This window comes from Leopardus geoffroyi, chromosome A2, assembly GCF_018350155.1.
Source record: "Leopardus geoffroyi isolate Oge1 chromosome A2, O.geoffroyi_Oge1_pat1.0, whole genome shotgun sequence".
NCBI lineage: Eukaryota > Metazoa > Chordata > Mammalia > Carnivora > Felidae > Leopardus > Leopardus geoffroyi.
The window spans coordinates 99,203,763-99,226,636 of record NC_059331.1 but is presented as its reverse complement, the minus strand read 5'-3'; the positions used below and the strand labels follow the sequence as shown (position 1 = coordinate 99,226,636).

The following is a 22,874-nucleotide window of genomic DNA, read 5'->3' as shown; positions in this document are numbered from 1 at the left end:
GATACTGCTAAATTAAGCCTTTCGTATCTCTCTTGCTGGATTTGTGAGCTATATTTAAGATTGTTGTGTCTGCATATCATCTCTAGTCCCACTTGCACTGTTTCATGATTCTGAGCTACCCAAGTCGTACTGCTAAAGCTGTAAATCAAGCATTGGCAATTGCAGCACATTAAACAGAAGAGACTCTCAAGCACTCAGCACAGAAGCCCATTATGCTAGAGAGAAAAATCAATCCATAGGGTATCTGCCCTCTCATCTAGTTAACAGAGTAGAGATGAGAGCCCTTAGAAAGTAAAGGCCTCAAAAGCCGTTGTCATCTTTGCCAGAAAGTTCTGGAAAATTTTGAGTTATTTCTGACCCCAACAGTGCATCCCACCAATTTAGAGACTCAACAAGCTTCTCTTTGTTAAAAGAATTGTTCCTCAATTAAGGGAATCAGTCATTCATATCTTAGAGTATCTTAGAGGAACTATCAGACAATATGAAGAGTCCTTAGGAAATGAGCATCTCAAGTAGCATCCTTGAAAGAGTATAAAACTGAAGATGGAACAGTTTGGACAATGAGAGGGCAGTATTTTGGCTCTGTGGCCCTAAGAATTAGGACAGAAAAGGAACCAGAAAATAGAAGAAAGGAGACAAGAGCCCTCTGGGGAATAATACCAGATGCAAAATATGCAAAATATGTCCCAACTCCTTACAACGGAAACTAGAACAAATTAAGAAGTGAGACCTTGAACAAAGAATCCTATAGAAGTACCTAACCTCAGGTCAAAATAGATGGGAACAATGCACCACCTGCCCAGGCCACATATCAGGTAAAGAGGCCAAGTAAATAAGGGTCCCATCACTATATATAATATGAGATCACGTATCTGGGCTCCTGGAAGTTCAAAAGCACTTCAGAGCAAACAGAAAGGAGCTTCTCTACCTAAACAGGCACTCTTGAGGAGTACGTGAAAAAGGACGACTTCTCCACAGACCATGATGCACAGTGGCTCCTCAGCCTTATATTGCACACATAATGGACATCCAATAAATACCTGCTGTCATATAAATGGTTAAAGATGGCCCCTATGTTATTCACTTATTGACATTATGCTAGGACCATCAGTTCAAAGCCCTCTGGCACCAAACACAAATTGTTACACATTCAGTTGCTTTAAATACAACTCAGATAAGCTTGTATTAGCCATTTAGACCCCACCTGCTTTACATATCCCACAAAACTACACCCAATACTTGCTAGCTATAGATAAAACAACCCCCGGAGACTCCCACCTAGCTATGGAACAGCATCACCTAGTGGGTGGTGGTGCCAACCTGCAGTGTCTGGGTCTCCTGCTGTGCAGGATGTCCCTTCTCATGCAATTCTATCCAAGTACCACCCACTAAAATGCGTTGTGCAATGCTGCCACCTCATGGTCCCGTCTTCCCCTTGATCAGCCCTGAAATCCTCAAACTCACCACAAAGCCACAGCCAATTTTCACCGTGCCTTCCAAATTCGTCACCTAGTATTTCCAAGCCTGCCCTTGCCTACCCATGTCCATTCATGCTGCCCAATACCAGTCTTCACCTGGCTCATCTGACAACCACGATGCTCTTCTAACTGATCTTCCTGTCTCCTTGCTAACCTTACTCCCTGATGACTTCCACATCCTCCACACCGCACTAGGGTGATCTTCCTGTCACTCAAGTCCAATGAGCTCACTCCCTTACCTAAAACACTTCAACGACTTCCTTCTAGATGCAAAATATGTCCCAACTCCTTACCATGCGCAGAAAATGCCCTTTATGCCCATCCCTCTCTGCATACATCCCTCTACTTCCTAGTTCACACTTTCTTGTATCGAGCTGTTTCCTTCCTCTGTACCTTTGCAAATTCCAGAAATGCTCTTCCCATCGTTCATTACCTGGTGATTCCTATTCATCTTTCTCAGCTCAATCACATTCCCTCTAGAAAGGCCTCCTAGGGCTTTAAGGCTGGGCCAACCACTCTGCCATGAGCACCCAGTACATGGTCTGCTGGAGCATGTGCCTCCCTGCCTATGTTCTGTTTGTGTGACTCTCTCCTCCTGTTACATTGAAAGCTCCACAAAGGGAAGGGCCATGTCTCGTCTATCTCCATACTTCTGGTGCCTGGCAATGAGTGCTCCTGAACTGCTAAATAACCATTAGACAGGAATGAGAAATCTGTGATTTCACTATCAGGAATTTCCTGATCGTCAATAAATTGTGTCAGTGCATTAAGCTTTTAAATCACCGAACTCAGAAGTTCTTCCTTATAATGCAACCAAATTCTATTCCCATGGAAAGGGGGTGGGAATTGATTTTTCACCCACTAGTATAAATGTGCAACCAACACATGATCCTAATGTTGCCTAATCCACTGAACTATCTTTTCCTAAATCACTACCATTATACGCCCATTGATGTAAGTTTTTCCTGCCTGGTTTACAATTTGAATCTCAGGTGTCTGACTCTAGAAGGATTATTTAGCAAAATCCATTCTATTTATAATTGGCAGCCTCTATTGTTTATCTTAACCAACAAATTCAAAAAATCTGGAATCTATTGCTTAGAATACCTTGAGGATAAATAGTCATACTGGCAGTTGAGCATTCCTTTTTAAAGTGATGTAAAAATATCAGTGCTCTAGAACAGAGCCATATATTGTACTAGAAGCTGTTTCTCTGAGTTGCAAAGATGGTCAGTGAGCATGTCTAAAAATAAACAACTCTCAAGTAACCTGTGAGGCTGATCTTTAAAATAATTGACAACAAGCAAATCTTCAGACATGATCAGCTTTGGCTTTGACTCTGCTGTCCCCATAAAAGGGCCAGATTTTCCACGCAGCAAAGTTAAATCAGCGCTGGCCAGTCGGCCTGCCTAAAATGGGCACTCCAGCCTGATAGAAAACACTGGTAAGTTCAAGCCACCCAGATGTTCTTGCACCTTACAAATAAGGGCAAATTTAAACTATCATACCAAAAGAAATACAATCAGGATATATTAATAAAAATAAGGGGAAGAAGAGTTTTAATGCTTAAATCATGAAGTCAGAGTAGATTTTCTCAAAGTAACTCAACAATATAAACGTTCGGAAAGTCAATCTGTTTTAATCTTCTAAAAATACAAGCTATTAAGGTATCTCGACCTCTTAAAACCAATTAATTCAATACCCTCCCAAATTACGAAATACTGGTGAATTTATAATTAAGCCTACCTAATTTTAAAAACCATCGATCTCTGCTGATGTTATGTCGAGCAGAGGAACACTCCTCAGAAGAGGGACTCAAATCAACACCTCTGACATGTGCACAGCCAGGATACCCTAGTGTCTGGAGCATGTGCTCTTAACTGCTTCATATGCCTGAGCTTTTAGGTTTTCCTCATCCTCCCTTGCTCCACTCTACTGGCCCTAGCATCTCTACTGGTTCATTCTTTCTCCTTTGTGTTCTTTCCTTGCTGAAGCCACCCACTTTATGTCAGCAGATTTTCTCCTCATGTTTGTTCTACAGGCGATAAAGAGTAAGAAAGCTGAGAAAAACACAAAGCTACTAAAGATCCCACAAATCCGTGTAGTCAGTGGTACTACTGTGCTCACAGGACGCGGGGAGAAGGCTCCTCGGAGAGGGTGACATAACAAAGTGTCACAGAGGAAGATGAGACCTGAGGACAGCAGAAGAGCAGTGTCTCCCAGGCAGAGGGAAGCAGAGACAAAGAAGGAGACGTAGAAACAAGAATGGCCAGTCTGTGGGACAAGTAATTTGATATGGATGGAACACTGAATACAAAAGGTAGAGGAAATTGAGGGCGGAAATGCAGCCAGATAGCAGATCCCAAAGGTTGAGTGACCAGCCACCCCAGTTTGCGAGCAAGTGAGGGGGTTCTCTGAATGCAAGACCTGCAGTGCTAAAACCAGGAACTCCCAGGCAAACCTGGACAAGTTGGTCACCCTACAGCCAAAGGGCTGCTATGCCATCCTTTCGGGAGGTCTGAACTTCTCTGAGGCAGCAGGGAAACATGGGAGGATTTGAACAAGTACAAGACCAGGTATTTTATTCCTAGCTTGCAATACACACTACAAGAGCCTTTTTAGACATGGGTTGCAACTCACTGGTGAGTTACAAAATCAAGTCAGCTGGCAGGTGCAGGGAGCAGTTCTACATGGTAAGGGAAACTACTGTTTCATCGAACTTTTTTGACATATATATACTCACTTTTAGGTCTGAATATTATTTATTATTGTTAGTTGCAGTTAAAGGCATTTGAGATATATTGAACTACATCAATTTTAAAAATGGCAGATTTTAAATTATAAAGTAGTCTCTACCTTTGTCCATTCTCAGCCAACATTTAGCATGACAGGACACCCATAGATCATGATGATATTTGTACAGGACACTCGAGTATGCAGAGAAAGCTGTTCACCATCACAAGAGACTGACTCGGGCTGTGCCTATCCTGAGAGCCAAGAGATTAATATCCAAGTACACATGGAACCTGTAGTCCATTTGCAGAGCACGGGTGGGAAAGCCTACCATAGAATGACCAAAGCAAGCTCAGCTCTATTTGTTTAAATCTACCAGAGAAAGAAAGTGGAAAAAAAAAATCTATCCCTGGATACTTCAAGGCACAAGCACATCAAGACAAATATACTTAGAAAGATTAACTCGCTTTTCCAGTTACCCATGAATGTCCATAAGAGTGTGGAAAATCAATACTGCCAGAAATGCAGGACCATGACATATTTCCTGCAGACATGTCAGCATAAATGCCGAATGACCCTAGGATTTGGGAGTTTGCTATTTGTCCCATCAGCACAACTTTTATATTCCTTTTAGAAAGCAAATACCCATCTGAAAAGCTTAACTGCAAAATCCCAAGCCTGGCCCTGCACACAGCATTCTGTATGTGAAGACAGAACTTGGTGGTATGAGGCAGTCAATGTTCACAACAGATTTCTCAACCAGTCCTAAAAGGCTTAAACCTTTCTGATATTCATGTGTATTTTTTACTTCAAGACTTAAAAAAAAAATTTAGCTAGAGTCACTTTCAACCATCTGTCTCTTTGAGTGAAAATAGGATGCAGGCTTGTATGTATTGGCTTTTGAAGAAAACCAATTTGGCAGAAAGAATTAAAGAGAAAGAAGAATTATATCTCAATTTTCAAGACCACACTAAGGAGTCACAAAATATCCAATGTAAGTAGTAACTTACAGGGACACACCTATCTCCTTTTCTACCCATTAAGCTGTCCCCAATCCTAACCATTCTTGATTGAACATCACTCAGATTAGATCTGTGTCACCCGGTCATAGCCTTGGGAAGTGGCAGAGTTGAGACATATGAGTGACTGTCCCAATTTGAGTAGCATTACATGTGATGGGAGATGATGATAGCAGGTACACTCCAGGAATTTGGAAATAATGGAAATATGGCATGATCACTGTCTGAGAGTTCAACTAGAGTTTATCTTAAAACACAGGACATCACCCAAGTTAGAACTATAATGACAGTACCAAAACATCACAGCTAGGGATGGCAAAATGTAATGGAGAACCACCACATAATTAGTAGTGAACAACAATAAAAACTGTGATAATTAAAGGAAAATGTATTTGAAATGATAGGAAAATAGGTGTGATTTTTTTTTTCAGGTTTTCCGTAGTATGTCCAGGGAAAAGGACATGCTTTTCCGGTCGGTTGACATAATTGCTTCTGTGCATCCATCAGGAGGCTTAGTACAGTTGCATCAGGACACCATCTAGAAACATCAGCTATGACAACTGCTCCCCATGCTCTGGTTCCACGTACATCCAACCTTCAGTCTTCCATACTTCAGTTCAGTGCAACTCCTTAGTCAGCCTTCCAGTTAACTTAGGCCAAACACCTTGGAGCCATCCTTCATATCTCTGTCAAATCCCATATCCGAACCATCAGCAAATGATTCAAGATCTACTTTCCAAACCCTTCCAGAATCAGCTTGATTTCACCACCTCCCCTGCCATCACCCTGTCCAAAGCACCAACATTTCTCATCCCTATTATTGAAAAAGCCTCTGAAATGGTCTCCTACCTCCTACCCTTGCTCCCTCTGCCTTGCAGTCTATTCTCAGCTACAACAGTAATTCTTCAAAACACAAGCCAAATCATGTCACTTCCTTGAATAAAGCTTGCCAATGGCTCCCATGTCAGCGTAAAAGCCAAAGTCCTACAAGAGTCTCCATGGCCTGACACAAACCAGCCTCATTACCTTTCAGATCTCATTTCCAGAGAGGTTGTTGCTATTCCTCAAATACATCAGGTACACTCCTACCTCAGGGACTTCACATTTGCTAGTTCCTCTGCCTGATACTAAAGTCTCTGAACAACTGGCTTCTTCAAAATATAAGTCAAATTTCACCTTCTTGAGGACTTACTTGATGACCTTCTTCAAAAGAGTAAACTATTCCCCTCATTGCACCTGAATTCTCAAGTCTTTTCTACTGTCTTATTTTTCTTCACTATGTGTATTACCACCTAACATATTCTATACCACAGTTAATTAAGTATCCTTCATTGTTTGTGCCTTCCCCCAGAATTTAAGTTCCAACGAAGGCAGAGATTTTGTCTGTATTGTTCACTGATGTATTGCCAATACTTAGAATAGTGACAGGTAGAGAGTTCATCATAAATATTTGTTGAATGAAGGAACAAAATTGGCTTCGAAAATGTGTCTGCTTGAGCTCCTTCCTCTCCTCCCAGCCTCATTCTCTGTAAAGTGTCAAAGCTCCATTGGCTTTGAGATTCTCCTAGGTTTGCTGAGCACCCTCCTTCTCAACCCTTTTGCCATGATCCGGTGACTTTAATTGCCATATGATTGCCACACCTAGAGACTGCTTCCCTTCCCAGTTCTTTTGAATGTATTACATGATTGGGTCTCTGGACCAAGCATCCAGGATTACCCTTGATACTCTTTGGCTAGTACTGTCCCAACCATGCCCAGCTGAGATCTCTGGTACCAAGGACCTAAGAACCTGAGTTCTCAGATTTCAGATCACTGACCTATAAGCAAGGGCACTGTGATCCTAACATGGGAAGTTAGGTTTCTCTTGCCAGTCATTAAGTGGACAATTTATATTTGTTGCCTGATATATAGTCTATACTTGCACTGGGTTGTGTGAATTCGTCACTAGACTGCTCAAGAATTTTGGCTACATAAGAACACTCTAATATCTAGACCCTCAGAACTAAAAGTCAAGACCTGAATCCTGCCTGTGTGTATAGCTGACTGCTGACTGGCCCTGATGGTGGCTCCCATCTCTGCAGCTCCAGTGCGACAGCTAACTTGCAGGTAAGAGTGTTGATGCCCAAGAGTGTCGCCTGCTCGTTGTGTTCTTAGCACAGGAGCATGAACCTACATGCATATGCACATACAGCCACCTGACCCCAAAACCCTTGGCAAATCAGAGCACGTTTTCTCCCCACCTGTCTGGTCCCTGCACAGTGACCCTCTATAGGAAAAAGCGGAGGGTGGAGGGGAAGAATGGGATGGTTTACCTGATGGAAGGAGATGTGAGAATACTTTGGTTATCTGGGCAAGGTTCTCCAGAGACAGAAGCACACTAATCAACAAAATGTTCTAATTTACTGGGGCACCTAGGTGGCTTAGTCAGTTAAGCGTCCAATTTTGGCTCAGGTCCTGATCTCGCAGTTTGAGTTCGAGCCCCGCATCTGGCTCTGTGCTGACAGCTCAGAGCCTGGAGCCTGCTTCAGATTCTGTGACTCCCTCTCTCTGACCCTCTCCTGCTCTCTCTCTCTCTCTCAAAAATAAACATTAAAAAAAATTTTTTTTAAATGTTCTAATTTACTAAGAGCCAGGAAGTCCAAGTAGCTGGCTCCTGGATGCTAAATGTATCTTTATGTTAATGAAATTTAATGAATACTCACTGAGCCCCAGTGAAGCAAAGCACCATCCTGGATGCTGTCAGGCTTAACAAATGATTGACTTACATTTATCGCAAAAAGCTTATTACACGTGAAGGGGAACAGAACATCTCACCCCAAAATATGCCTTTTTGGCATAAGGATTATATGAAGCGCGTTACTTTTTTTTTTTTTTTAATTTTTTTTTCAACGTTTATTTATTTTTGGGATAGAGAGAGACAGAGCATGAACGGGGGAGGGGCAGAGAGAGAGGGAGACACAGAATCGGAAACAGGCTCCAGGCTCTGAGCCATCAGCCCAGAGCCCGACGCGGGGCTCGAACTCACGGACCGCGAGATCGTGACCTGGCTGAAGTCGGACGCTTAACCGACTGCGCCACCCAGGCGCCCCTGAAGCGCGTTACTTTTAAAGAGGAGCAGATACAGAAGAAGCTCTAAAAACCTAGTAGAAATTACCCTTTTGTAAGAGACACTTCAATTTATAAGGAGAGTTTGCATTTGTGAGGTTTCTCCCTCTCCGCAGGAAGAAGAGGACGATTCAGTCTCTAGGAACTATTATCAGTGAAGAAAGCATGGACTTAAATCTGTATAACACCCTTATTCTTGGTGACCTCCCATGCCTGACTCCCCACCCTCAACATCTTTTGCCTTTAACTGGAAATGGTACTTAAGGTGGTGGCTTAATCTATTTTGGAGAGTTACTCAGTTTTCCAGGGTCTCTCCCATATATACAGGAGGTATACAAGTTATTACAATTGTTTTGTTTTCCTCCTGTTAATCTGTCTTTTATTAGCGGCAGAGGAGGGAGGGGGTGGGGGGAAGGTTCTCAGCCAAGAAGAACCTAGAAGGGTAGAAAAAAAAATATGTTTCTTTCCCCACATATAGTAGGATCTGAAAAGGGCAGTTCCACTGCTAGGGACAGTGGGCTAAGTGTGTGATAAAGGTTTAAAGCACAAGGAGGGCATGTAGGAAGTAGAGCAGAGTAAGTGAAGGAGGGGCCATGAGAACCAGACAGGGAAACATGGGTAGGATGCGAACTGGGGAAGCATTTCCAGAGGAAGGAGATGAGCATGAGAAAAATGACAGCCACAGGAGGTAGCAGTCTGTGCTTCGGGGAACGGCAAACAGTTTCATTCGACTATAGGCTAAGGTCAAATGGGTTCAAGGTGGCAGGGGTGCAATGAGGGACAAGCAGGAAAGGTTTGTGCTGGGTGTTACATTCTCAGGTGATAACTGAGATCAATTCTTTCTGCTCTTTGGTCCTGCCTCCCTTCAGAATCAAGTTATCTATTTTAAAACCTGTAAGGGTCTTGGAAGAAAATCAAACACTTCCATGTGAAGCCAATCCAATCTATTCAAATGTGTTAAGCAATGCAAACAACTAGAATTAACACTTCCCTTCCATATCACACCTTTACTGTATATGATGAAAAAGTGAGAAATCAAGTGCTCAAAATAGATACTTTAGCATTTGTGATAAGCTCTTTGCATAAGATAAGCATTAGGGTGGGGACTCTACCCCGCCCCCAACCCCAGTAAGCTCCTAGTTTGCTTTTCTTCTTGCTGTAAAAAGAAAATGGTAGTTGGGGATTTCTGACATATGCCTTTGAAATGATATATTTTCTAGCCTCTGCTGCTAGCAGGATAGAGCCAATCCTGAATATTATCAGGGCACATTAAGAGATTACTCAATGAACAAATACATGAACAAATGAAAGAGTGAGCCCTCAACTGCAAGATCATGTGGCCAGTTTGGAATGAAGCTAGATGCAAACATTTTGTGTTTGTTTTTAATGGTTGTCATAAGCTGTTAAATTTCCTTCCACCCGCCCTGACACTGCTATGGCATTCCCAGTGTCTGGCAGGAGTTTAAGGAATGTTTAACTGAATGAAAGAATGAATGATTGAATGTTACAACTTGAACAATTCCATGGGGAAGAAAGTAGACACGGATTGTCACATTTATTTTTCCGGTTTGGCATCTGCCCTCTTATTTATGCTGCCCCAAGTGAATGGCAAAACCTGGCCAGAGATAAGAGTGATGCAAAGCTCTCTCTAGTACATAAAATCACAGGTTCTTAAATCCGGAGAAAAAATAACATGGAGATTACTAAATCCAGGTCTGGCCTCTCATTGGTAGAATAATCCTTTCACAGAAAATCCTCACTTCCTGGCGACATGCTTGAACTCTCACTACCATAAAGGTAGCCCAGTCTTTTTTTCTTTTCTTTTCTTTTCTTTTCTTTTCTTTTCTTTTCTTTTCTCTTTTTTTTTTTTAACTTGAGTCAATCAAAGGTTCTGCATTATATTGATATGAACTTTCCTTTTCCCTGGAAGTTTGGGCTAGAGAGGTGTCCCTCATACTTACTTGCCAAAAATAGAGTCCTCGTGCCCACACTTTCACCTGCTTACAACCCACAGGCTTTCTGCAGCATCCAGTCAAGTTCATTCACACTGTACTCAAGGAGCGGTGAGGGAAGGGAAGATAAAAAAAAAAAAAAACCCACAGAGGAGAGAAAAGGTGTACATCTGCCAAGATGAGCCACACAGCCTCCTCTCCATCACAACCAGCCTCTAGCTCTTTAAACCTTTACCTGTGGTATGAGTCTTGAGCTCCTGCACCTTTTAATTTTCTGGACTCAAACACACAGAATGCTTGCATGATTTAGCCACAATGGATTTGTATCACAGTAGATTTTAATTTCACATCGCTTTGAAATGCTGGGGATAGAAGGAGGGGGGCTAGGAAATGTGTCCTCAGCAGACCTGAATTCCAAGATAAGAATGGAAGCCAACTTGATACTCTAAACAACAGTCTCTAGACTAAGGTTGCCTCACAAGCCAGGGAAAATGCAGGCTGACCCTTATGTTGTACTCACCCAGAGCCCAGCACTGCTCTGTTGGGCATAGACAAAAATGTTCAATAGGATCCTGATTCAGAAGGCAAGGCTTCCAGAATCCTAAGTATTACCAAGCCCACATTCATTTGGGGCCCAGAGACCCAACGGATGACACATTCAGGAAGTCAAATGTTTGTACTGAACACATCAAAATGATCCAGGGGAAAAAAAATTTAAATCATATAAGAAATGGAAAATTAAGTAGGATTTATTCTTTCAGACTCATCACAATATTAGGAAGTGGCTCTATTATTATCACTCCTGTTTAATAGATGGAGAAAATGAGATACAGGGAGGCCAAATAACTTGTCAAGGTCACACAGATAGTAATGGGCAATGCGGAGATTTGAACTCCAGCTGCAGAGGCCAGGATCTCATACTGCCTCTTGACCACTGTTGTGATTTGTTTTGGGATCAGATCAGATCAGACCCAAGAACAAAAAATAAAGATGAAGATAAAATATTAATGATTTTGCCTAGTTGACATTGGTGTCTGGTGAGCTTGAAAATTCAAAGAAGTTATTATTCAAAGAAGTGATTAGTTATTAATCACTTCCTTTCTTTGAACTTTGTTATTCCTCTATTAGGTATTTACCATGTTTCATCTCATGTGAGGTATGTGGTAACACATAGCCACATGTTATATATATTAAACTTTTCTATTTTTCCCTGATTAGACATCAGTCCCATAGTCCCTAAGGTCTATACCTTGCTCATTTTCATGCACCCACAAAGCATTCAGTCGTACTCATTATTCATTATTAGTAAAATCTAGATTTGGAAGCTCACTAATTCCAGGATGCTGTTATTGCTCATGAGGCTAAAATCATTCTAATGAATTTCATACTCTATAAGAGCATTCTTTCAGGTACAATTAAAGTTGAATACTGAAACCACCACATGTGGGTTGCATGTCAGTGAGCTTCCTAGGGATGCCTTTTAGAAACTGTGGTTAGCGGCAGGAATAGGCAGAACCCAGGGAAGTTCACCCCTTTAATAGTCATTTAGGTTAATCACAAAAATTCCTGTTCCCCCACTCTGAAACTCTACCTAACAACTCCTTGGTAGCCAGGCAGGGCCATCTGATTTGCTTCAGTCAGTGACCATGTATGAGATTGGGGCAATATATACCAAGATGAAGCCTCTCTCAGCATGGGTCTCTGAGTGGGTCTGGTGAACGGGGCCCCTTGTTGGCTCACACCTGACATGTAACATGAGCAAGAAAAATCTTCTGTTGGGTTACTCTGCTGATGCTTGGTGGTTGTTTGTTACTGCATTGTGATGCAACCTAACCCGATAAATACACTCCTGTGGCCCAAATCCACTCCAATGATCCAGCATTCTCATTGCTCTCCACCTTTGGATTTAGTGTTGGTAACTGCAAGTACCCCCTTTTTATCATCCCCACCTGCACTTCGCTATGGAATGCCCACTGAGAGGGTGTGCCAAGGATTCTCTCCTTGACCAAATGATAGTCAGTCTCCTCCAAGCTCTTTTTTAACTTGGCCTCAATCCCTTGGCATGCTTTCAAGAGCCCCATTTTAGCAAAAGTCCTGCTAAGTCAGTTTAGCCAGAATCCTCCACCCTCAATATCTGATCACCTATATCAAACTGATATCTGATGAAGTTCCTCATCCCCTACCATCTTCCAAGTGGTGTCTGATCACCTCGCCTGCCTTCAGCAAGAATCCTGTTAGGTTGGCTTATCCTGATTCCACTCCCCTTACCCTGGATGTTTCCTTTTAGTAATTTTCCATCTACTGACCCCCACCCTGACCCCTTGGCTATAAATCCCACTTTTCCTTAGTGTATTCAGAGTTGATCCCAATCTCTCTCCCCTACTGCAAACCTCCAGTGCAGGGGTCTAGACATCTATCAGAATAGTCCCCCTGAAAAAAAGCCTGCCTTACCATTTCTTTAACAAGTGTATGAATAACTTTTTCTTTAACAGGCATAGAGACTAAGAAAGCACTAATTGTCATTATTAACCACACGGTCACCAGAACATGTGTCCTGGTTAAAGCAACTTTCATTCTGAATCTTCCCCCAGAGAGTTTAGAAAATACTCTTTCCGTGTGCTGCCCAGATGTACCTGTCCAGGGTTGGGGAAGGCAGAGGTGGTATTGGCAATGTTAAGAGGTGATCCTTCCAATTCCCTGGCTTATCCCCAAAGCAAAGTTCTGCCCATTTTACTCAGGTAAATGGCTCTGCCTGGGCAGAATGTACTAGGGAAAGGGAACATTTGAAGAAAGTATTTTCCTTTTCCCCTACAACTGTTTTGTAACCTGACTTTTCCATCTATTTTAAACTAAAACCTACAACTTGTTGGTCTTTCAATTTTAGCTATTCATACTTTTTAATTTTTAAAACAAGGAGTTCTCAAAGAAAATGGGTATGATTCTCCCCTTCAAAATCTACAGGGATATGGGATTTCATCCTTGTTTGATATGCCAATTACTTTTCAGCAGCATTTGAAAAATATTAAAAAGCTTAAAAGAGGAAGCAAGAAAATCTGTATTGGAAACCCCAAACCATTTCCCTGGGTGGTCCGTATTTGCATTGGGAGATTTAGTTTGGCATTTTAACTTATGTAAATAGATTCTCACTTTCCTCTGAGTCTGAAAGCATTCAAAGAGGGAAGATCACCTTTCCAAATCAGCGGTAACCTATACCCTCTGAGAGTGAACAAAGTCACACTTTTCAAGGAAACAGGCAGAGAAGTTTTTTGTTATTCTTTCTTCCACAAAATACACACCAATTCCCACAACCCCTTGCTATTTTGATACTGGTGGGGCAGACGGTGAAACGGGAGATGTGCCATCATTTTAAAAGGGGACACTGTCAAAACACACATCCCCCGACAGGGCCTGCTAACTAATTTTCCAGCCACCCAAACCACCAACTACTGAAATTCCAAGACACAATCCCATGGTCATCCTCCAAGCATGGGCTTACTGTAACACTCAACAACTAGATAAACTTGTAAAGGCCTCCATATGTGCCTCACAGGATCTAAATTGCTTTTAAAAGGAGTGGACTTCATTCCATTTCAATCACTAAAATCTTCTGCTTGTTAAACAAAGAAATGGGTACTGTTTCAGGTCAGAGTAGACCATCTAGCTTGCATTCTAAAAGGGAAATTGATGGTAGGCAAAGTCTATTCAGTACTGTGTCACCATTTACTCATTGGGGCTATTTAAAATATACACATTACTCTTGGCTTCACTCTAGACATTAGCATAAAATAGAAATCTGACAAATGAATCAAAATCTCCCTTTCTCCCACTGGAAGGAAACCAAAGACACCAAACCAAAGATCAAAAAATTAGCCCAAGGGGCTCATAAAAGAAACAGAAGACTCAAACCATCCTGCCTGCCATTTCTAGAATGAAAAGTTGTCCCTTTCAAGATCCCTTTCTCACAGCAGAAATGTTCCACATGATCCTAATTCAGGAAGGCAAGGATTCCAGAATTCTAGCCATTACCAAGTCTACATTCAAATTGGGCCCAGACGTGCAATGGAAACTACATTTCAGGAAGTGACTGTTTTTACTAAACACATTAAAGTGATCCAAGGGGAAAGAATTAAATCTTATAATAAAAAGAAAATTAAGTGGGATTTATTCTGGCTAGTATTTCAGATCAACAAAGCTTCTTGAGCCTCCACCATGTGTAAGACCCTCAGCTGAAAGATACAAGGGTATCTCAGGGAGCCTGAAGTATAGTGGGGGAAAGAGGCATGCATATAAGTAGTACAATTCAATATAAAAAAAAATTTTTTTTAAGCATACCTTGGGTTCAAAGGAAGGCAAGATCACACATATCCCTGAGAAGAGAAGGCTAGAGAATGATATAATTGCTGCTGGATAATAAGAAGCATCTTCCACACACTGAGTGTGTAACATGTATTGAACCCTGTTTTCTCGTTATCTGTAATCCTTATAATAACTTTGCAAGCCAGGTATCATTATCCCCATTTCACAGATAAAGAAACTGAGGCTCACATAGCTTAAGTGAGATATCTGGCTTCTTCTTTCTTTTGTCTTATGCTGTCTTTTAGATGTTGTACTCTTATGTTGTAAAAGACCAAACAAGGAAATGGACTTAAATTACAACAGGAAATATTCAATAGAAAAACAGAGTGTCTATTGACATTTTGAGCAGGATAATACTTTGTCACAGGAGTTGTCCTGTGCATTGTAGGATATTCAGCGGCAGCCCTGACCACCACCTATTAGATGCCTGTAGCCACTCTCCCCAGTTTTGATAACCAGAATTGCCTCTAGACATTGCCAAATGTCCCTAGGGTGGACAATCACCCCTGACTGAGAAACACTGATTTAAAACACACTAGAATAAGTCAATTTCTTCTGTAAATCACTACATAGGGGAAAGACAGCCTCAGGGCAGGAGATGGGACCCTTGACTTTGCAGGTCCTTCCAGCCCTGCCCACTTTGAGTCTGAGTCACACAGACAGAAGGCCAAGGACCTAACTCCCAGCCACTGCCTGCAGTGACCCATAACATACAACACCTGTGCTAAATAAATGTATGCTCTGATATTTGGCATCGTGTGACCCTGGTGCCCATCAAGGGTTTCTAAGGACTGCGCAAGCATGAGAAGAACTAATGACATTTTAGTTTCCAGATCTGAAGCTTCTGTCTTTAATCTTTCCAGAAACTGACCTATCAGAGAACATGCCTGTGACTTAGAATCATTCAGGGCTTCCTTTCCCACCTCCATTTTTGCAAAAGCCTTTCTTCCCCATTACCAGAGGGGGGGGAAAAAAAAAAAACCATGACACTTGAAGCCCCAAATCTGACTGTGATGCTTGACCACAAGGTATAAAAATACCCTTTTGTTGAGGAGCTTCTTCAGGTATTTTTTATAGAGAGATTGAGATAGTATTTAGATTGTAATTAAATTCAAAGAATTACATCATTTTATTTTTAAATATCCAAGTTTACAATATTCTGGAAATCACATTTGTTGTGATTCTTCAAGTTTACAATGAAAACAGTTAGATGCCAACTTAAAATGTGTAGCATAAGAGAGCAGCAGAATTTTTAAAAATTCTTTAGAGGTTATAGAAGAAAAAAAATTGAAGCATAATAAAGCACACTGGTATTGGTTTCCAGGCAGATCTTTTGATCAAGTGCAATCATCCTGTGTAGTGCCAGAGACTCATTACTTTATTATAAAGAATGCCCTTGACTCCGACATAAATTTGTGCTTTGTGTGTTTGCCACACTGATGGCATTAGCTGGTTTGTGCCCCCAAAATGAAAACAATGGGTCATTCTTTAAGAGTAGAGTAAAAATATGGGTGAGGATAGAAATGTTAGGGATTCAGTAATATTTTGGAAATAAAACTGCTGCTTGTGAGGATGTCAGGATTGATAAGAACCAAAAACTAAAGGGTATGTAGGTTGTCTGGTAAGCAGAGGTGCTCCCAAGATTTAGTACCAAGTTAGTGTTCCGGATCATGACACAGTCACTATATCAGCTAAACCCCAGAACACTGAGCAGCTTCGAATTCAGCTTTGAAATAAATTCATCTTTGCAATGAACACAGTCTTGGTTTATATCCACTCCTGCAAAGTCAACTTTCTGGACTGTCCTCGTTGTAAACCGCTATGCATTTTGTGTGCAGCCTGATACCTAGTGACACTTGAGAATTAAATGTAGGGGCTTTAGCACACCTCAAGGGAAAGCAGGACTTGCTTATTCTCCAGTACACTGAGAGACGTCTAATTTTCTTGTTCTTTTTTGATAATACATTTAGGCTTTTCCCATCAGCACATGGGGGACTCTCTGTCTTGAAGGACTCTCTGTCTTGCCACAATGAAAAGCTACACTAAACGGTATTTTTTGGCATCCCACATAGAAAAACAATGACATACGATGGGAACAGAATAAACAAACTTTGGAATCTGGCCAACCTGCATTTGAAATCCAGCTTTCCCACAAACTGGTTTCAGGTGGCCTTGACAAAGTGGCTTCATGTTTCCAAGCATCAGATTCTTTGTTTGTCAAATGAAGATAAGAATGTCAGCCTTACAGGGCTGTTAGAATGATTTGATGAACCTAAACACGAACAGGGTAAGTACCTAATGGATGGCAAGCAACGCTAAGGCTTCCTGCCATTCTTGAAGATCTCACTTGGTTGCAGCGTGCATTAGTGTAAGTTGGTACCACCCCACCCCCTACCCCCTGCCTTCAAAATGCCTTGGGAGCAAAATGCCAACAATGCTCTGGTAGCTACAAACATTTTTTTCTTGGTTGGTGCTCATAGGATAGTTTTGCCTTGTTTTCTACACATTTCAGCAGAGTGGCCTCAGCTCCTAGCCCCTTTTCTAAACTGTGCCTATGAACCAGCGGTTCTTAATCTCTTTTTGGTCACAAATCCCACACCCCACCCCCTGCCACCAGAAAGTTGCATTTCTATACATATGCATTAAATTTTGCATCAGTATTATCAGGTTCGGTGACCACCAGAACACCATCATGTGCCTGCTCTCCACAATGCCTAGGACTCCTATTTAAGAAGCCTCCTCTGAACAAAGAATCAGGAGATGCTTTACGAACATGTGGGCTCCTCAGGGTTTGCACCTGGACAGTAGTGTCTATGTTCCAATGCAAGCTTCACTCTGACATTCTGGTGCCAGGCTTTCTGTAGAGAGGAAGCAAAGAAAATCAGCCTAGGATATCTATGAAAAGTTCTTAATTAAGAGGAATATTTTTTACATGGATCTGGGCAAAAGTTTATAAATTTCAAAGAAATAAAATGAGAGTCAGATTAACTTAATTCTCAAAAGAAGTGAACCCTAAAAGTTCATTGTCCTAGCAAAGTTCCCCAAAGAACGCATTTTCTCACATTTTATAGGGGGTGTAGAAGTCACAACATTTTCTAGTAAAAGGGATCCCTGATCAAAGAAATGACTATTTACATGGCACTTGGGATCCACAAAGTATCATGGGTAATTACCTAATTTCATTAAGGAGAGAGAACCAAATTGGTGCTCGATTTCAGAAGAGCTATAGTGCTACATTGAGTTTGCCATATCATCCATAGTTATCAATCTGCTGACAAAAAGTATGGCCACCATTGAGGCTTAAAGGACATGACAATGGTCCATAAGGATGTTAGGTAGCAAACCTGAAAGAGACAGACAAGTTCAGCTTTTTCTTGTTTCTGATAGGGGATGCTAGCAAAACTGGGTGAGCTCTGGCTTGGGAGTCAAACAGACCTGATTTGAACCCTGCATCTGCTATTGATTATCTATAACCCTGAATATGTCACTGAACTCAGTCACATCATCTATAAAATATGGTCAATAACATCTATTTCATAGGATTCATATAAGGATTAAAATGAAATAACATGAGAAAAGAGCTTGGTATTCAGTATATGAAAATTAACCAATATAATTGTTCTGTAGTATGAAAGAGTAGATTCAGACTGCCTAGGGTTCCAATCCTGCCTCTATAATTTATCAGTTGAGCAATTTTCAAAAAAGTTAGTTGGCATCTTTGTATCTTTGTTTCCTCATCTGTAAAATAGGATTACAAATAATATATAACTCATAAGACATTTGTGGATTAAATAAATTAATACATGGAGAAGTAACGTAAAATCCAATGCCTGGGCCAAGTGCTCAACCCATTTTAGCAAATGTTTCGGTAAGGTAATACATTTAGGAAACTGCTCAGTGTATTATTAACCTTTGCTTTACTTGGCAGAGCAAAATGTAAGGCAAACAAAATGATGAAGGATATACTTAACTTTGCAAAAGACCTTTTCATCTGAGGTTAGGTTAAGTTATAGAAAGAAACAGGTGATGGAAAGAATCAGTAGCCCATTTAGGTAAATCACTTTGGATGAAGCCTATGCACAGTCTGTGTTGAGAGACATGGTTTGAAGACTTGGTATGTATTTTACAAGACCAGACAGAGAAGTACCCAAGATGAATCCCCAAAAATTACCTGACTCAGTGCTGGAGTCAAGGAAAAGGCTTATTGGGGCACCAGTCCATTGAGTGTCCAGCTCTTTTCAAAAATTTTTTAAAACATTTATTCATTTTTAAGCAACAGAGAGTCACAGAGCATAAGTGGGGGAAGGGCAGAGAGAGAGGCAGATGCAGAATCTGAAGCAGGCTCCAAGCTCTGAGCCATCAGCACAGACCCCAATGCGAGGCTTGAACCCACGAACCTCAAGATCATGACCTGAGCCAAAGTCGGACACTTAACAGACTGAGCCACCCAGGCACCCCGCGTGTCCAACTCTTGATTTCGGTGCAGGTCATGATCCCAGGGTAGTGGGACTGAGCCCCTCATGGGGCTTGTGCTGAGTGTGGAACCTGCTTAAGATTCTCCCTCTCTCTCTCTCTCTCTACCCCTCCCCCATGTGCGCTCACACCTTCTCACTCTCTCTTTCTAAACTAAAATTAAAAAAAAAAAACAGGAAAGGTTTATTTATTAAATGTAGACTTGGGAAGAAATGTTTGGGGAAGTAGAAGGGCTGGTAAGAAAGTTGACAGAGCCCTCTCAGACATAAAGCATGATGACACAAATGCTGGTTGACTTCCTCTTAAATTTTGTTTATTTTTGTGAGAGAGAGAAAGAGACAGAGAAAGAGAGAGAGCGCGCGTGCACGTGCACACACACACACATGCACACACACAAGTGGGGGAGGGTCAGAGAGAGAGGGAGACAGAGGATCCAAAGTGGGCCATGTGCTGACAGCAGACAGCCCAATGTGGAGCTTGAACTCACAAACCATGAAATCATGAACTGAGCCTAAGTCCAGAGGTTTAAGGAACTGAGCCACCCAGGTGCCCCTGACTTCTTCTCATAATCTCAGAAGTTTATCAGAAACTAGGCACTAGGGACCAGCACTGTAAGAATTGCCCCACTTTCTTGTGGGTTAAATTTTTTCTCTGTCCATATCCCTGATAGTGATTATACCTGATGATGTAGATCTCAAACACCAAAGAGCTTAAGGACATGTTTCAGTAGAAGGGGAAAGGCTGGGGGTGTGGAGGGGCTGAGCCATCCCTCTGCAGTTGGGCACTGTGTGCCTGCATCCTTCAGGTCCAAGTGGAGAGGAAGCAGGTGCATCAGTGCCTGAGGCCCAAGACAAGGACAAAAAAGAGAGACATAGGGGATGTGCTGGGCCAAAAACTGGGGCCAGACTGGACAGGCTGTACAAAGCCTCTACTGGGCACGAAAATACATTGTCCTAACGTCCTAATGATGATACTGCAAGATTTTACAGAAAAATGGCTCTTGGAGCACTGAATCCTCAGAACTTAAAAAACATTGGCAGGTTGGTTCCCGTGAAGAGAACATTTTGATGACTGAGTATATTTTTATTGAGAAACATGGTCAAAAGAGCAGAGTTTAAGGCCTTTGTTTCTCACACAAAGAACTTCTGGACAAAATTTGGCATTTTAAATCATCAGAGGAAGTATTAATCACATTCCCACCGGCACCCTCAGGATGCAACTTGCACTGAAGTCTCCATTCCGAATTTCCTAACGCTGTCTCTCACTATAATTTTCACAGTGAAAATATGTTCATAGACCGTCACCCATAGCTGTGCTAATATTAGCCATACGCTGTCTTCCGCAGCTACCCATGCCTTACTGTCAGCTATGCTTTCTGCTAATCTGGAATATTTGGGAGCAATTTTTCACAACCCTGAACTAGAATAAGTCTACAGTGCACACTTGAAAGGCATTCCAGGCAAGAAAATGGCTGGCCATTTGTTCTTGCCCCTTACCTAGATGAGGTAGAGGCCAGAATAGACTATATTCCATCTTCTGCATTTTTGCTGAGTCTCCGATTTCCAAAGTAATTTCCTGTCCTGATCCTGGGTTTCCACTTAACCTTATTAACCAAGACACAAGTCATGAGACTCTCGCACACTCAGTTCCCATCAGCGCTGCTAGGATCACTGCCCTAATGATGACGACGCACAGATTTATAAGGCCACAGCGATTCCAGAGTGGGGGTAGGAGAGCCACGCGGCTAGGAAGGTGTTTACGAAAACACATCCCCCAACCACACTTTTTTGCAGCAGTGAGAGAAACTGGCATCTTCTTGCGTGAGTGTTTAATTAATGCCCTACTGGAAGTACATTCGCTCCCTCCGACTTGGCGGGTAGCAACAGCATCTAAGAGCTCTGCAGACAGCTGAAAATGTAATCAAACAGCATCCTTTCCCTTCCCTCTGCAGCTTCCCCTCCCCCAGGGGCCGTCAGCTGGTGGCCCACAGGGGTGCGGATCTCACCGCCGCTAGCCTTCTGCCGCCCAGGACCGGACCGAGGCGGGGCACACTGGGACGCCCCTCCCAGCCCGCGAGGTGGGCGACAAGGTGATGACACCACGACCCCTCCTCCTCTGCCCCCGCCTCTGGACTCTACCGGGGGAAACTGAAGCAGCGGGGTGTCGCTGGCGGGGGGGGGGGGGGGCTCTGGCCGCCTTAGGGCGCCGCGTGAGCACGCAGGAGCCTGGGGAGGGGGCCGAGACAGGGGTCCGGCTGCGGCTGCGGCGGCCCAACTACTGCCCGGCTACCCGCGCAGACGACCCTGGGGCTGGGAGGGTCGAGGGGCGACGCGGAGGCGGCGGCCGGGAGAGCGCGACACCCCCCTCCTGTTTACCTGGACGCGCTCGGCGGCGGCGGCGGCGGCGGCACTGGGCTCCCCGAGCGAGCGCGGCAGCGGCCCCCGGGGGGCGGCGGGGTCGAGGCTCGAGCGGCTCCAGAGGGCGGCGGGCCCGGCGCGCGCAGGATGTGCTGTCTCACGCTGCGCCGGCCGCTCGGCTCGCGCTCCTCGGGGACCCAGCACTTCCTCTCTCTCCGCGAGCCTGACACTGACAGCTCCCTCGGAGCACCCAGTCTGCGGGGCTCGCCCCGCCCCCGCCCACGCCCTCCACGCCCCGCGCCCCTCCCGCGGGAGGGCCCTCCGCTCGCAGCCTTCGCACGGGTCTCGCAAGGGAGGGGTGGCGCCGGCCCAGCAGCGGGTGTCAAACCGGGGGCCTGGGGAGGTCAACCCGTCTATCTGTACAATCGGCAGGACTCACCTAAGTTGCTGCAAACAGAGGAGCTTCGGTGTTTGGGGAGCTGTTGCTGACATGCCAACATTGAACAACTTTCACTCCCAGACAGCTACTTTAAGGTCATTTAAGTAGAAATAGAGAAAGCTCAGCTCCATCTGCTACACACAAAGACATAGGTCTGATTTATCCCTATTTTTTTTCCCAGAAGAAAAAAAATGTATATATAGCTCGCCTCCACAACGTTGCTTCTTGGATTCCTAGCTGTTAAAAATCTGGGTAACCATTCTTGAACTCCCTCAAAGCTTACTGTAACAGCTAAGTGGTAAACCCAGAAATGGAGTTTGGGCTTCTAATCAGTGCAGATTTGGCACCATTTTATAGCTAAGTTTTTCGTTGTGCTTCTTGAATATCTGTGAGGTCACTGTCCACATTAACATGGAAGTTACTGAAGGACAAAGACTGTGTCTTCTTCGCTGTTGTATTCCCAATACCTACAACAGTGTTTGATGCATAATAAATGCTGAGTAACTGTTTATGAATTTATTTAATCAAGTGCTACAGTAATTTCAAAATAAATAAATATAGAGGTAAATATGATATTATACCTACTTATGAAATGGCCATCCTTTTTTCCAATTTTGCCTTCCTGGCAAATTATTGTGACCGTAAGTCTGGCTAAAAAATAGACAAGTGGAATGTCTTTTGAAAGAAGGAATTCAAGATATTGCAGAGAAAAAAACTTATGAAACAAACACTTGCCATTGCCATGTATTGGATACTTAATAGAAATCAAACTCTACGTACATTTTTCTTTTAAGTTTTTTATTAGCACTGTGTAGTAGATAAAATGCCATCCCCATAGTTAAAGGACTGAATCTCAAAGAAGTTAACTACTTTGCCCAAGTTCCCCAGCTACAGAGTGATGTAGCTGAGATTGGAACCCCTGTTCACCTGACTTCACTGCTTGTACATTACCAACTGGTATT

The 22,874-nt window shown here is 42.9% G+C and overlaps 1 protein-coding gene across 5 annotated transcripts in view; it reads right to left on the bottom strand.

Annotated features, from left to right (window-relative positions):
- The window catches only part of DYNC1I1 (dynein cytoplasmic 1 intermediate chain 1), a 315,653-nt gene extending 293,625 nt beyond the window's left edge, over positions 1-22,028 (bottom strand). For 2 of the 5 annotated variants that reach the window (XM_045494850.1, XM_045494854.1), the window contains exon 1: positions 21,492-21,722. The gene's annotated coding sequence lies outside the window, so the exon portion shown is untranslated. Of the gene's footprint in view, positions 1-21,491; positions 21,723-21,912 lie in introns of those variants that run through there. The other 3 variants (XM_045494853.1, XM_045494855.1, XM_045494852.1) reach the window with 2 other exon arrangements.
- Between the last annotated feature and the right edge of the window lie 846 nt (positions 22,029-22,874).